The 14,086-nt window shown below is 27.3% G+C and overlaps 1 protein-coding gene across 2 annotated transcripts in view; it reads right to left on the minus strand.

Annotated features, from left to right (window-relative positions):
* Window positions 1-5,952, minus strand: part of LOC107457482 (toll-like receptor 6) — a 150,592-nt gene extending 144,640 nt beyond the window's left edge. The window contains exon 1 of one of the 2 annotated variants that reach the window (XM_016075649.3): window positions 5,712-5,952. The gene's annotated coding sequence lies outside the window, so the exon portion shown is untranslated. The remainder of the gene's footprint in view (window positions 1-5,711) is intronic. The other variant, XM_016075648.3, reaches the window with a different exon arrangement.
* Window positions 5,953-14,086: the final 8,134 nt, after the last annotated feature.

Here is a 14,086-nt window from a genome sequence, read left to right on the forward strand (position 1 = left end):
TTCGTGTAAATTAGTCAACGTTAACCAGTGTAATGGCAAGTTTGAAAGGTTACAGGTTGTTTGAATGCCTATAAATGTTTCATACATTTTTGAGAAATTAAAAACGTCTCTGTCGCATAGTTTGTGGCGTGTTAGATAAGAATCGAACGAAGCAGACCTGAGAAAAACAAGTATGATACTTAAATAAATTAAACTTGTATAAATTAAACTTTTATAAATTAAACTTTTATAAATTAAACTTTCATAAATTATTATTTCTGACCAAATTAAAGTAGTTAATGTGTAATACGTGATAACGTTTTATATTTTTAAATAAATTTCAAGATTATATTAAAAACAACTTTTCGTTAATTGTTTGGTGTTCGCCATTTTTTTTTTATTTTAGTAAACTTACTTTTAATCAAAAGCTAATTTTTAGAACTTAGTCAAATATTTGAAATTGAGGTAAAAAAAAACTTGCCAGAATACACTTTTAAAAACGTGTAGAAAGGTAATGTCCTTAAAATTAAAAAAGAAAATGATTATGCAATTACTGAACAATTTGATATTTTATAGGTGATCTTTGCGAATTAACAAAAAAGTTTAATAAAAACTGTGTAAATTTAGAAATAAATAATTTTTTTACCAAACAAATTAGCAGGTTTGTTATTGCTTCATTGCTTTTGGAAATATACTTTATACGACGCAAACAAAATCTTTGCAATTCTTGTTTACAAGTACTTTACAAAAACAATACCTTTGACACAAAATCTTAATCAAACAATCTTACAAAATGAATGCCAAATATTATTACACGCAATTGTATGCGATTTTTAATACAAAAAAAGTAATAAAATTACTTATTGTTAACTATGTATAATAGTTTTAAAAACTAAAGTTTAATTAAGGTTTTTAAATTGAGATTAAAAATAATAATTTTAAAACAATTTAACTGTCAAAAACTGATGCTTTTTTGATCAAAAGTTTTGGTTTCATAAAAATTTTCTTTTAACTTTGTTTTACACATATCTTTTATTTATAACACAACTCAGATTAAATTTGTAAAAAGTGTTTCAGATTTTTAACATTCTAATTAAAATGCTTCTTTATTTTAGCCAAAAAATATATATATGTTTCTTAAAAAACGTACTTTTTTCATTTTGTTGAAATACAAAGAGAAAAACAAGTGAGAAATAAAATGAAATTAAATTGAATAAAATGAAAACTTCAACATTCGCTGATCACTGTTAGTTGGACGACACCATGGGTTGAACTTTGGGCATGATCGCCCAAAAACCGCTTAATAAAGAAAATAAAAAAGCTTTCATTGCAAAAAATTATTACCACGAAAAAAAATCACATTTATATTCTTTTATAGCCAAGTTAGACAAAATTTGTTTTCCTATAATCAAATTGGAAGCTAATTTAAAGTATGCTGTCTCATTTTTCTTGTTTGTTGTTTACATGCTATAAATAAAGAATTTTTAAAACATAAAACAAGCTATTGCTCGCGATAATTATGAGCATTTGAACAGAAAACATGAATTTGCATGTTAAATCACATTTAAATTATTTCAAGAAAATCATTTTTTTAAATGTAATGTATATAATCATTAGGAAGCATTGCACAATGCATACTATTTTAAATAAAACATCTTTATTTAAATACGTGTAATAATAAACTAATGATCTTTAGTTTAATTAAAAAATAACGTGTTCTTAAGTCCAAAAATTCTGAATGCTTTCAATATGTTAGTTAAGATTTTTTCCCTTATAAACTGTTGAGTTATAAAATGATTTCTGATAATAAACAATATTTCTAATATCCTTATGTAGCTGTTAACATTATGTTTATAAAGTACTATGCTGATTTAATTAGGGTCGAAGAAAAAGAATTTTTTTCGTACTAGGTAAATTTTTACCCAAAAAAAAGAAAAAAAACTTCTTTAGAAGCTACTAAAGACTGTCCTCTTCGGATAAATGATTTGATGAAATGCCGAAAGAAGAGGAAATATTTTTTATGAAGAATGACCAGCATTTGGCACTTATCCACAAATGCCGATTTCTTATAAATGATTAATTCTTCAATTCCCACTGTAATAATATGAGAAAAAAATATGAAGTGTAATTGAACAATACGCACTGAAGTTTTTGTTTATAATTCGATACAAATAGTTCAAAATAAATTATTTTACACTCAAAAAAGGCAATGCATGCTTTATTTTTTAAATATGATATATTTTAACGGGTTGTTGAGTTTGGCGTTCATAAAATTACTGCTTTCCCACAATGGGACTTTAATATCAACATAAAATAAATTCTTTCTTGAATCTACGTTTGCGATATATGCGTACTTGTTCGAATAAATGTTAATACTGTTTAAAAATAGAGAGTATTTTACGGAGAAAATCAAAAGAACTATAATATTTTATCTTTTGGTGAACTTAAGAGCAAAGTTTGGACATTTTAAATTGCTTTTAAAATATAAGGAAAAAATTAAATTTTAAACAAATACGCATAAAATCATTAGCTTTTAAATGTACATTTATGCATGCATTATTAACTATATAGTTGTTTGAAACATATGAATAGCCTTATAATGTTTAAATTAGTGAGGTAATAAATAACTATATGGTCGTACTAAAAATTTCATAAATCAATGCAATATCATATTACATAAAATAACATAAAAGAGAAAACTTTCATCTGATTATGATGCTAAGATGATTTACATTTTCCTAAATTATTTAATTACATAAAGTTATTTAAGAAGATGAAGAGAGATTTTGAACCATCAAAATAAAAGTCAAAATAAGCATGAGCTAGTTATGAGCGAAATGTTTTCAGTTTCTCTATTAATTATCGATAGTCAGTATATATTATTATACTTTATCCAAAAATTGCCAGATAACATAGAAGTCCAAATAATTTGCTAAGAGATATCGATAGTCAGTATATATTATTATACTTTATCCAAAAATTGCCGGATAACATAGAAGTCCAAATAATTTGCTAAGAGATATGAATAATTTTATTAATTTAAATTAGACTCATCACCAATGATGAACAGTGGGTCAAGTATTGAATATCTTTTTCTTTGTATAAAATTTTAAAATTTTATAAGCAAATTCAAAAGCAAAATTTTTGAGTGAAATATTAGGCCAGTCGATTTTTATAAGAAAATATTTTTTACGAAACTAACCAAAATTGGTTTTACATAGAGATGGAAAACATAAAAACCTTTAATAGTCATCCCTTCGTCTTCGAATAAATATGATCAGTCATAGACCACTGAAGAAATTTTATCTATTTTATATACGTGATGTTTTCAGTTAACCATTAAAATATGAATCAATAATCATTGTAAAGAAAATTTCGCAATTTTAAGCGTTTATGTTACTCAACTAAAATAAGCATAGCTTCAAAAATTTGATATTGCGAGTGTGTATTAACAAATGCTAACATGAGTTAATGGCAACAATAAATATATATCTATACAGAAAATAATTAATATTAACAATGGCAATGCTCAAATAATAGTTTTTGAATGTATTTTTATGTTACACAAAATAATCCAAACAATCATTGAAATCCATTTATTACATTTTGAGCAGTCTAGGTTTGTTTTTATATTTAACGCAGTTTCTACTAATTCATCTCTAGTTATAAACTGTTATAATTTACACTATTTCAATGACATTGATTTTTTTTAATCGAATATTTACTGAAAAAAGATGTTTGCAGATCTAGCAGTTTAAAAATACAATAAATAAATATACTACAAACAAACAATAAAAGAAAGATGTTTTAAGATGAGCATAGCAATGAAACAGTAAAAGAAAATAAATTTAAAAAAAAAACAATAAAATCACTAGTTTCTGAAAGTTTGATTTCTAAAATATCTAGATATGAATTAAAATTAAATTACGGTAGTGTTTTCTTACGATATTTAACGAATTTTCAATGCTAAAAAAAAGTTGCGATTTCTTATTCTTACTGAGGAGAGAGGAATGAAAAAGTATCATTCGTTTAAAATAACTTAAAACTTCGTTTGAAACATCCTTTCATTCATTAATTTGGAAACAATAACATGATTAAACTTGATTCAATTTCGACATTTAATTTGATTATATAATTTCTGGTAATAATTTAGATAATTACAAAAAAAGCAATAAAATCACTAGCTTCAAAAAACTTGATATCTAAAATATCTAGATATGAATTAAAATTAAATTACGGCAGTTTTTTCTTTCGATATTTAACGAATTTTCAATGTTAGAAATATTAGTTACGCTTTCCTATTCCTACTGAGGAGAGATGAATGAAAAAGTATCATTCGTTTAAAATAACTTAAAATTTTATTTGAAACATCCTTTCATTCATTAATTTGGAAACAATAATATGATTTAACTTGATTCAATTTCGACACTTAACTTGAATACATAATTTCTGGTAAAGATTTGGATATTTGCAACAATTTAGAGAGTGAATTATATTCTACAGATGAAAATAACAGCTTCATATGCTCCCGTTATATAAATATTGAAAAAAAAATTGCTCTCGAGTAATCTTCACTGAAGATATAATCCTTTTCTAAAAGTAAAGTGACAAAACACATGTATTTTGGAAGGTATGCTTAAAAGTAATTAAAGAAATACCTGAGAAATCATTAAAAAATAACATCATTTGTTTCTTGAATCATGCACAAAGTATATGCGAGCATAGTTCTAGAAAGTAATAAGTAATACCCCTGCATGTATTCAATAATTAATACCAAGAAATAACAAGTTTTTGATTTTAAAAAAAATTATTCACATTAAAATAACTGTAAAAAGTTAGGAAAATAAAAATATTCTGAAAAAAAAGCTAAACCTCTTAATCGCGATGAACCTACTTTTTCTGGCATTTTTACTATGATAACAAATAGCTTAAAATCAAGAGCTTAAAAATTTTAGGTTCTTTTTTAAAAATTTAATATAAGCGGACGGCAACTTTTAAAATCTTCAGAGTTTTTTTATTTCGGGTAACAGATGAAACATCAAAATTAGCAAAATAAGGAACATCTAACAATGACATGCGTTTGTTTTAAGTTTTCTCAATTTCAATATAGTAGATAACTATTATTTAAAAAATTTCTATGTTGTTGCATTGGTAAATGCAGTTGAACCATCACAAATAAAAAAATTCGCCTAAAAATACTAACTAATTAGTGTTAATGTCAATAAATGCTTGTCCTTTATTAGGTATCTAAATTGCTCTGTAAAGAAAATATATTTTTGATGAAAATAAAAACTTTAGCATTTTTAATTTTATACGCTACTGCATTTGTTGTTGAAAAAGATCCTAACAAAGAAAAGTTGACTTCTCAAAAAGAAATAATAATGAAATAAAATAAAGAAAATTTAAAAAATTAAACGGAATAAATATAATTTTTAACATAAAAAAAATTATGGATGAATGAAAATAAAAAAATAGCATAAAAGTTTTATTTCATTGCTTGAGAGGCGTTGGTAAGTATGAAGACTATAAAAAACAACAAATAATTTTGAAACTTTTTTTTAAAACTAAATCAAAAAGTAGTATTATAGTTACGGTTGATTAAAAATTTATTTATTTATTCATTTTTTAATTTAAAGTTTTTCTTATTTTAATTAGCGCTTCCATAATTCGGTGAACATTTTCTGAAAGAAAAATGAAAAAAGATAAAATTGTATGTAAAAAAAAATAAATACCTGATACAAAGTTAGCAGTCAACTGATGAAAAATATTGCCTCATTCAAAAGCATAACATGCTTAATGTCCCTTCTGATTTATGACATCCCTGTTAAAAGTTTCTCCTAAGACGAACGGCACGATTTCACATCCAACTTTTACTATTCGCGTACAAATTACGACCAATTCCTGTTGCTGCCGAGGGGAGCAATACTTATCGGCGAACTAACACACTTCAGCAGGCATACCATGACTTTGACTACTGCCATCTATCGGTTTGAATGAAAATGCTCGAAAGAGATGGGGAAATAATAGCGATTCGCGCTGCTTCTTGGGGGGGAGGGTAACAACGATTCCAACAAGAATGCGTGTACTTGGGGATTCCGGTTAAGCTGTCTGGAATGAGGCTGCACTCTCCCCTATTTGTAGGCACTTAATCTTCTTTTGTGGGGGAGTTTACAAGTTCTTTCAACGGGTAGAATTAAAGAATAATATTAGGCTCTAATCTGGAACATAGAATCATGTTGACTTGAGGATTTTCAGTCTTATTTTAATTTCGAATAACCAGGGATTATTATTTGCGGAGAGTTTCACGAATTAATTTGAATTTAATTTCGTGATATGAAAGCGGGGTAGTAAAACCAGAAAATAAATTATTTTCATTTGTGGAAATGTGTAGCAAAATGCGTAAATCCAGCTTGGAGTTTATCTAACGCTTTTATTAGAAAATTAACAATTCGGAAATATTAGAAAATGCTGAATAATAAAAGCGGTTGATTTAGAATTGTTTTATTGCTTAATTATCAACTAATAGTTGAGTAGTTTTAAATCCATATTATAATTGTTTGTAATTTGTTTTATTATGAATCGTCAGAAATTATAATCGTTATTTCAATTTGTTCTTCAAATTGCTAATAAAAGTTTATTTTCCGATACAAAAAAAATTAATAAAAAATAGAAAATAGAAAAATTTTGTTTGAAGAAATCTTGTTAAAATAATTATTATTGGACTTATTTAAGTAGAGTTCAAAAAATGTTTAAGAATTTAATAAAATTAAGATGTTAGAGAGAATCGTACATTATAAATGCTAATACAAGACGGATAGTGTAATTTTGTACAATTTTAATTATCCGTCACTTACAGCACGCGATATTTTCATTCAAATATCTTAAAATATTATGTCTTTTATTACTTACCAACTAAAGGGCTGAAAAAATCCCAAAATTTTTACATGCCCTACAAGTCATACTAATCAATTAAGTACATACTACACTGAAATTTTTATATGACCAATTATCTTTTTTGATCATAATAATGAAAACATATGAATGTATCAATAAGTTATGTTTGGGAAAAAAATGGCGTTAACAACATTACATCTTGATTTAAACATTTATTTATTATAAGCCAGAATTTATAAGTATTATTAACAACGAAATATTAAGCCCACTGAAAAAAAGTCTGATTAGGTTTTTGTGCTGTTAAGTAATGATATTTCAGACTTAAAAAAGCAAATAAATAAAATAGAATAAAAAATAAAAAAATTATTCTGGTTAAAAAAAAATATAGTATTAAATATCCATTTGGTATTTTATTTAATAATTCATTTGGTAATTTTTTAGCTTATATTTTAAAGTATTACCGAAAATTCTTTCTTTTATCACCGTTGTTGAGCAGCCGACCCAATATTTACGACTACCAACGTTCAATTCCGTAACTTTGTAATTTTTTACCCAAACCAGAAAACTAGGGGACTCCTGGATCAAGTATTATGAGACTTTTTTAATGGAACTATCCCCCATTTGCGTTACATAGAGAGGAAAACCATGAAAACCTGCCACAAATAGCCTCACGGCAAGAAGACTCTAACCCATAGCCCGTCCACCACTGAGGATATTTTACGTCAGCATCCTGGTCAGTGCGAGCTGGGGGTGAAATTTGTACAAATCAGCTATCGCTGGGATTCGAACACATCACCTCATTGGAAGGCAAGCGCTCTATTCTCTGAGCCACTGCAGCTCTAAACTCACATTTCATTTCAGAATTTAACCTCTTCAAAACTGTGATCAAATATACTGATTCACCCTTCATGGCCCAAGGCATCATGTATTAAATGCGACTCCAGAGGTCCAAGATCACATGGGCGTTATCTCAATTCGGTATACCTCGTATTACCTCTGTGACTATTACGAAAGCGAATTCCTTAGTGTGCACAAACTTGGAGAGAGTGGGTCTGAGAAAGCACTTCTTTCTCCGTCTGCTGGTCCTGAAGGGGTTAAACATTTCTCAACGAAATAAATTTTAAAAAAAAACATATTCCACTGTGATGATCAATCGCTGTAGATAAAAGAATCATCTCTATGGGAGGTAAGAATCACACCGAAATCAACAGACCATGCCAGATCTCTCAATTACTGGGAATATTAGGTTAGAAATCAAGAATATTTCTCTAGGAATGCTGTGCATTAGAAAAAATCTTTCTTATAGTTTTTAAAAATCTCTTCTAAGAAATTCTATAAATTTTCACTTAAACTATTCTGTTATGTTGAACACAGATCAATCATTCACGCATCTTTATTATGGGTTTATTTTCGAACAATAGGTGGGAATAAGAGCCACATTTGGTTGACTGTAAATGTACAATTAAGAAAAGAAAAAAAAATTTGAAATGTTTTGGTAAAGAAACTTGTGCATCGTTGATGTGTGATGTCTTACTTAAATGATGAGAAATCGGTGAGTCAACTTTAGACTTGGAAATAAAAACAAAATGAAAGTCATGGTAAAAATCTAAATTTTTTTTAAAGAAAAGGTAAAATTCAGACAATAAAATTATTAGCAAGAGCAGAAATATTTTTAAAAGAATATGTATTTAATGTCACGCATGAGTAAGAAAATAAATAAAAACTCCACGGGGTAAATTTTTATCGCACACTTTATGAGATATTAAAGCATTGCAGTGAAGAAAACAATATGTGAGATTGAAAGAAAATAATTTTAAAATCAAAATACAGAAAAAAAGAAGAACAAATTCAAATTAAAAATTATAATTGAAATTGAAATTATTACAATGAAAAGTAAGAGTTTTTATTTTAGGAAAAATAAATATTTTGGAAAGATATATTATTAAATTAGGAAAATGTTAAAATATGAAAAAAAATTTCAAAAATCATTAAAGCTTATTTCAGAAATTTAATTTCAATAAAAACAAAAATGAAATGTAATAATAATTAAAAAAACTTCGTAGTTTGTTTTAAATATTCCTTGAAGAAACTATAAGCTTTGCATTTAAAAAGTAATAGTTTCAAATTTATCTAACATCTAATGCTCAAAATATAAGACTATTCATTTTACTATTTCATCATAGTTTCAGGACATATTATGTTAACCAATTAAGCCACTGATGGAAAACATTGTGCACTAGTTGTGATTAAACTTAAAGAGTTAACATACATTTTAAAATACGAAAAATTGTTCTTTACATTGTATATTATAAGTATTAATATATTGTAGGTCTTATTAAACACAATTCTTCAGCAAAACACAATTCCATACTTCCAAGTTACCATACTGCATAGTAATGGCATTTCTGGTTAAAATAAAACCATAATTCTATTTAATAAAACCAAAATATACGGTATTTGAACCATTCGTTTGGAAATTTTTCCGTTCATACGGTAACAGTTTTACGGAAATTATAGTTTTTAAAATTATAGTTCTTTTTCCACACATCTCATGCCATGATCTAAAGTATCACGATAACCACACATGCCATGATCTAAAGTATCACGATAACCACACATGCCATGATCTAAAGTATCATGCTAAAGTTACCAAATTTTATCACATTTAACAAAATATATGACATATTAATAAATCATATTTTGTTGTTAATTTTACCAAAATCATTACCAAAGCTATTTGGTAAAAAACCGAACTTTTTGGAGTTCCCATAGTTCCAAAAACTGTAAAATTTACCTCATCCTGCTAGTTTTGATCTCATTTATTTTTTCTTAGTGTAAGAAGGCATTTCTTTGAAAAAATTGAGATGCCTATGGATTATGATTATCTATAGATATTAAGGAAAGCACTGTGAATAACTTTAAGTTTATTAATAACTAAATTTGAATGCTGTTAAGTTAGAAATAAAAATAACGCTTAAAATAAAATAATTTGGAGCTTTAAAAAAACAAAGACATGCACTTAACGCTTCGTGCCACTATAGATAAAATTGAACCATGTATTATGCATCACTTTTTAGTTTTTTAGTGAAGATTACTTAAGTGCATTTTTTTCAATGTTCATACAACGGGAGAATTTATAAAGCTGTTATTTTGTTATTTTCATTTATAGTGTCTTTTTAGAAATTAATTCACTCTCTAAATTGTTGTAAATATCCAAATTATTAACAAAAATTATATATTCTAGAAAAGTGTCGAAACCGATTCAAGTTTAATCATGTTATTGTTTCCACATTAATGAGTAAAATTAAAATTTAACACATTCACACATCCTTTCATTTATAATTTTCTTTTATTTACATCCTTTTACAATTTATGTATTTTAAATAAGAATCCGTGGACTTCTTTCAGTGTATAAATACCATACTGAATACTACTAGTAATCTGATAAAAAGATTTAGATTCAAAAACACGACATAGTTTAATTCTGGGAAAATTACAGCACTGTATGATAATAACATTTCTGGTAATAAAAGACATAATTCTGGTTAATAAAACCAAAATATACGATACTCAAACCATTCATTTGGTTCTTTTTCCGTTCATATGATAAAGATTTACCGGGAATTCCGTATTTTAAAATTATAGTTATCACATACATAATAAAAGATACAAAACTGAAAACTAAATTTGACCAATTAAATAATTTTTATTCCCGGATCAACGAATAGCATGAAAAAATTACGAATTTTTACCAAATTTACAAAATTTTATTAAGTATTCCGCATTTAAAAATCTTATTAAATATTAAACCATATTTTATAGTTAAATTTACCAAAATCATTACCAAAGCACTTTGGTAAAAATTACTGTGATTTTTGGATTCCTCATGAAGCCAGAAGCACGATAAATTTTACCATTTTTCTGATAGTTTTGATCATAACTTTTTTTTTCTCAATGTAGCTAAATGAGAGCATTTAAAGAAAATATCTGGAGTTATTTTCATGATCATAATAGTATGTCAGATAACAAACATTGGTTTTCTATATTGTACAGTTACAGCTTCGCCTCAGATTTGAGATCAATATAGAGGCTAAGATCCAGATCCTATATAAAGGAGCCTTAGGCAATGTTATCAATATCACAAAGTATTTTATCTAAATATCTAAATTTAATTTAAATTTAATCCTGAGCCAAATGGCACGACCAGAATTTTTAACTTTGGTCAAAAAGTCACTCAGAAACTGATTTTTTCAAAACGTAATTCAAAAAGTTTTGCACATTTTTTTCTGTTTTTACAAATTTATTGAATGACATATAAATTTACTTATTTTTCCTGAAATTTAGCTCGAATGTTAGGTCATCAATGCTCAACTCGGCCCTCGTAGAAAATAAAATTTGAAAAGATCTTATTTGAAATGACCTTTAGACTTTCAAAATGCATTCTGGGTAGTTTAATTATGAAACTAATGGTTGAAAATAGCAGGGATTAAAAAAAATTAATGAGTTTTAATAATTTAATTAAGTTTAAGAACTACTAGTAGAAAGACTACTACTACTTGTTTACTAGAAGTAGCTCTTGAAACATATCCAAATAAGATCTATTACACTGAAGTCATAAAATTTAAATAATTGTTTCATACAAAACTTTAGAATTTCTAAAAGTTTTTTTGTCATTTTTATACTTTTTATTGGTGTTAAGATTATTAGAAGTTAAACTCCATCCATGACAGATAACTCTGAGGCTTAAACTAAAAATTAAATTGAGTTTATTTCAGAAAAAAAATTTCTGAAACAATTATAAAAAAAACTCTCGAATAAAAATAAAATCATAAGTAACAGTTTGTTATTTTTAATCTTAAAATGTAAACATAAATTTCTTGTAAAATTATGTATGCAATCGTAATGAATATGCGTACAAAAGCGTTTTAAAATATCTACACATTTAAAAGAATAAAAATAGTCAGTTTATAAAAGCTTAGATGCGAAAATTTTGATTTTAGAATAAATGAGCCTAATAGAATCATTCGCCATGAAAAGGAACAAATAGAAAGCATAAAAGGTATTATAATTAAGTAAATATTTGTCGTAAAGCTTTACGACATCACAAAGAGTGTAAAAAAATATTAAAAAGATGTATACTTTTAGAACTTTTGTTCCATTCTGTAGAAATAAACGTTTTTTAAATTTTTTTTAACTGAAGTTAAAAATCTAAAATGTCTCTTTTTCTTTTTGTTTTCTTAATTTTTAATTTAAAGGAAAAACAAAGTTTTTCAATCAAAAAATGTTTACTTAGCTTGTTATCTTCCTTTTAATAAAGGAAATATTAAAGATAAATTTAGTTTTATGATTAAAATAAGTAACTATAATTAATTAAAGGAATTGAATTGCGTTTTTTTAGTGACATAAGACAGAACTAAATAAATCTTATGTCAATTTAAATTAACTTATTTACCAACTGAAAGCTTCAGCAATAATCAATCAAATAACACCTATCAGATTTGTGTCTGACAGGCAAACCATATTAAAACTTCCAACATAAATGTTTGTTTCATATATTTCATAAATCTTTCATTACGATCATAATATAGTGAAGCTGAAAATGGCTGGGACATTTTTGAATGGTGTCGAACATATTATGTCGAAAATATTATGTTAAAAATATTATGTCGAAAAACTTCTTTAAAAATATTATGTCGCATTTTTAGTTACTCATAATCAAATTAAACTATATAAAGAGGAGTAAATTGTACTACGGTAAATATACTGTAAAAACTAAAGATTTAACTAATGAAAAACAACTTTGTGTATGTGAATCATATTATTTACCCTAACAGTTTTACGAAAAACGTATTTAAAAAGATCACCACACAATCTTAGTTACATATATTTTATTTTTTTTAATTTTTTTTTATTTTATAACCGTCGTTAAACAGCCGACTCAAATTTAGGTTTACTACTACTAAAATTCAATTCCGTAACCTTGTAATTTTGAACCCTATCCAAAGCACAAGAGAACTCCTAGATCAAGTATTGGGAGAAATTTGTCTTTGGAGAGGACTTATTGATGGGATTAACCCGCATGTGCGTTACATAGAGAGGAAAACCACGAAAGCCTCTCGCGGTTAGCCTGACGGCAAGGGGATTAGTTACATATTACATTATACATTGAGAATAGGCAATACAGTAATTAAACTACAGATTTTATAAATAAAACATTTAGGTACTTCGCTATGTATTTCAAATTATTTATGCGCATTAATTTTTCATTCAGAATTATGAAATTCACTTTAACAGGTACCGCGCATCACTATTAAATTACACACTGAAGAGACAAAAGACTTAGGATACCTCTTAATATCGTGTCGATTCTCTACTAGCTCTACGAAGAACAGTAACTCAATTTGTCAGGGACTCAACAAGTAGTTGGAAGTCTCTTTCGGAAATATTGAGCCATGCAGCTTCAGAAAATCACCAGAATTGTGTTGCGGGTGTAGGATTCACGAACTGACCTCTTAATTGTATCCCATAAATGTTTGATGTAATTCATACAGGGCGATCTAGATGGACAAATTATTTGCTGGAAGTGCCCAGAATGTTTTTCAAACCTGTCGCGAACAATTAAGGCCCGGTGACATGGCTCATTTCCACCCATAAAAATTCCATCATTGTTTGACTTTATAAACCCATATATGGGTTTATAAAGCCCATATGGCTGTAAGTCGTCTCTATGTAGCTAAACACAACCATCTCCAGTCAATGATAGGTGAAGTCAGACCATAAGACGCAGTCCATGCCACGAAAAAGCAGCCCACACCATTATTGAGCCATCACCAGATTGCACAGTACCTTGTTAAAAACTTGGGTCCATGACTTCGTGGGGTCTGCGTTACACTTGAACTCTCCCATCAGCTTTGACCAGCTGAAATCCTGACTCATAAGCTACAGTTTTCCAATCGTTAGCTGCTGAGTGTAATGTCGTGCTGTTAGTCAAGGCACTGGATCGGTTTTCTGCTGACATATCCCATTAAAGCAAAATTTTGCAGCATTGTCCAAACGAACACGTTTCATGTTCGGCATCGATGCTTGCGGTTATTTTACGCAATGCTTACTTGTCTGTTTACACTGACAATTTTGCACACATGCCGATGGTTTCGGTCATTTAGTGGAGGTGGTCGGTCACTGCGTTGTTTATGGTGGGAAGTTATGTCTGAAA

Source organism: Parasteatoda tepidariorum, chromosome X1 (assembly GCF_043381705.1).
Source record: "Parasteatoda tepidariorum isolate YZ-2023 chromosome X1, CAS_Ptep_4.0, whole genome shotgun sequence".
In the NCBI taxonomy this organism is placed as follows: Eukaryota; Metazoa; Arthropoda; class Arachnida; order Araneae; family Theridiidae; genus Parasteatoda; species Parasteatoda tepidariorum.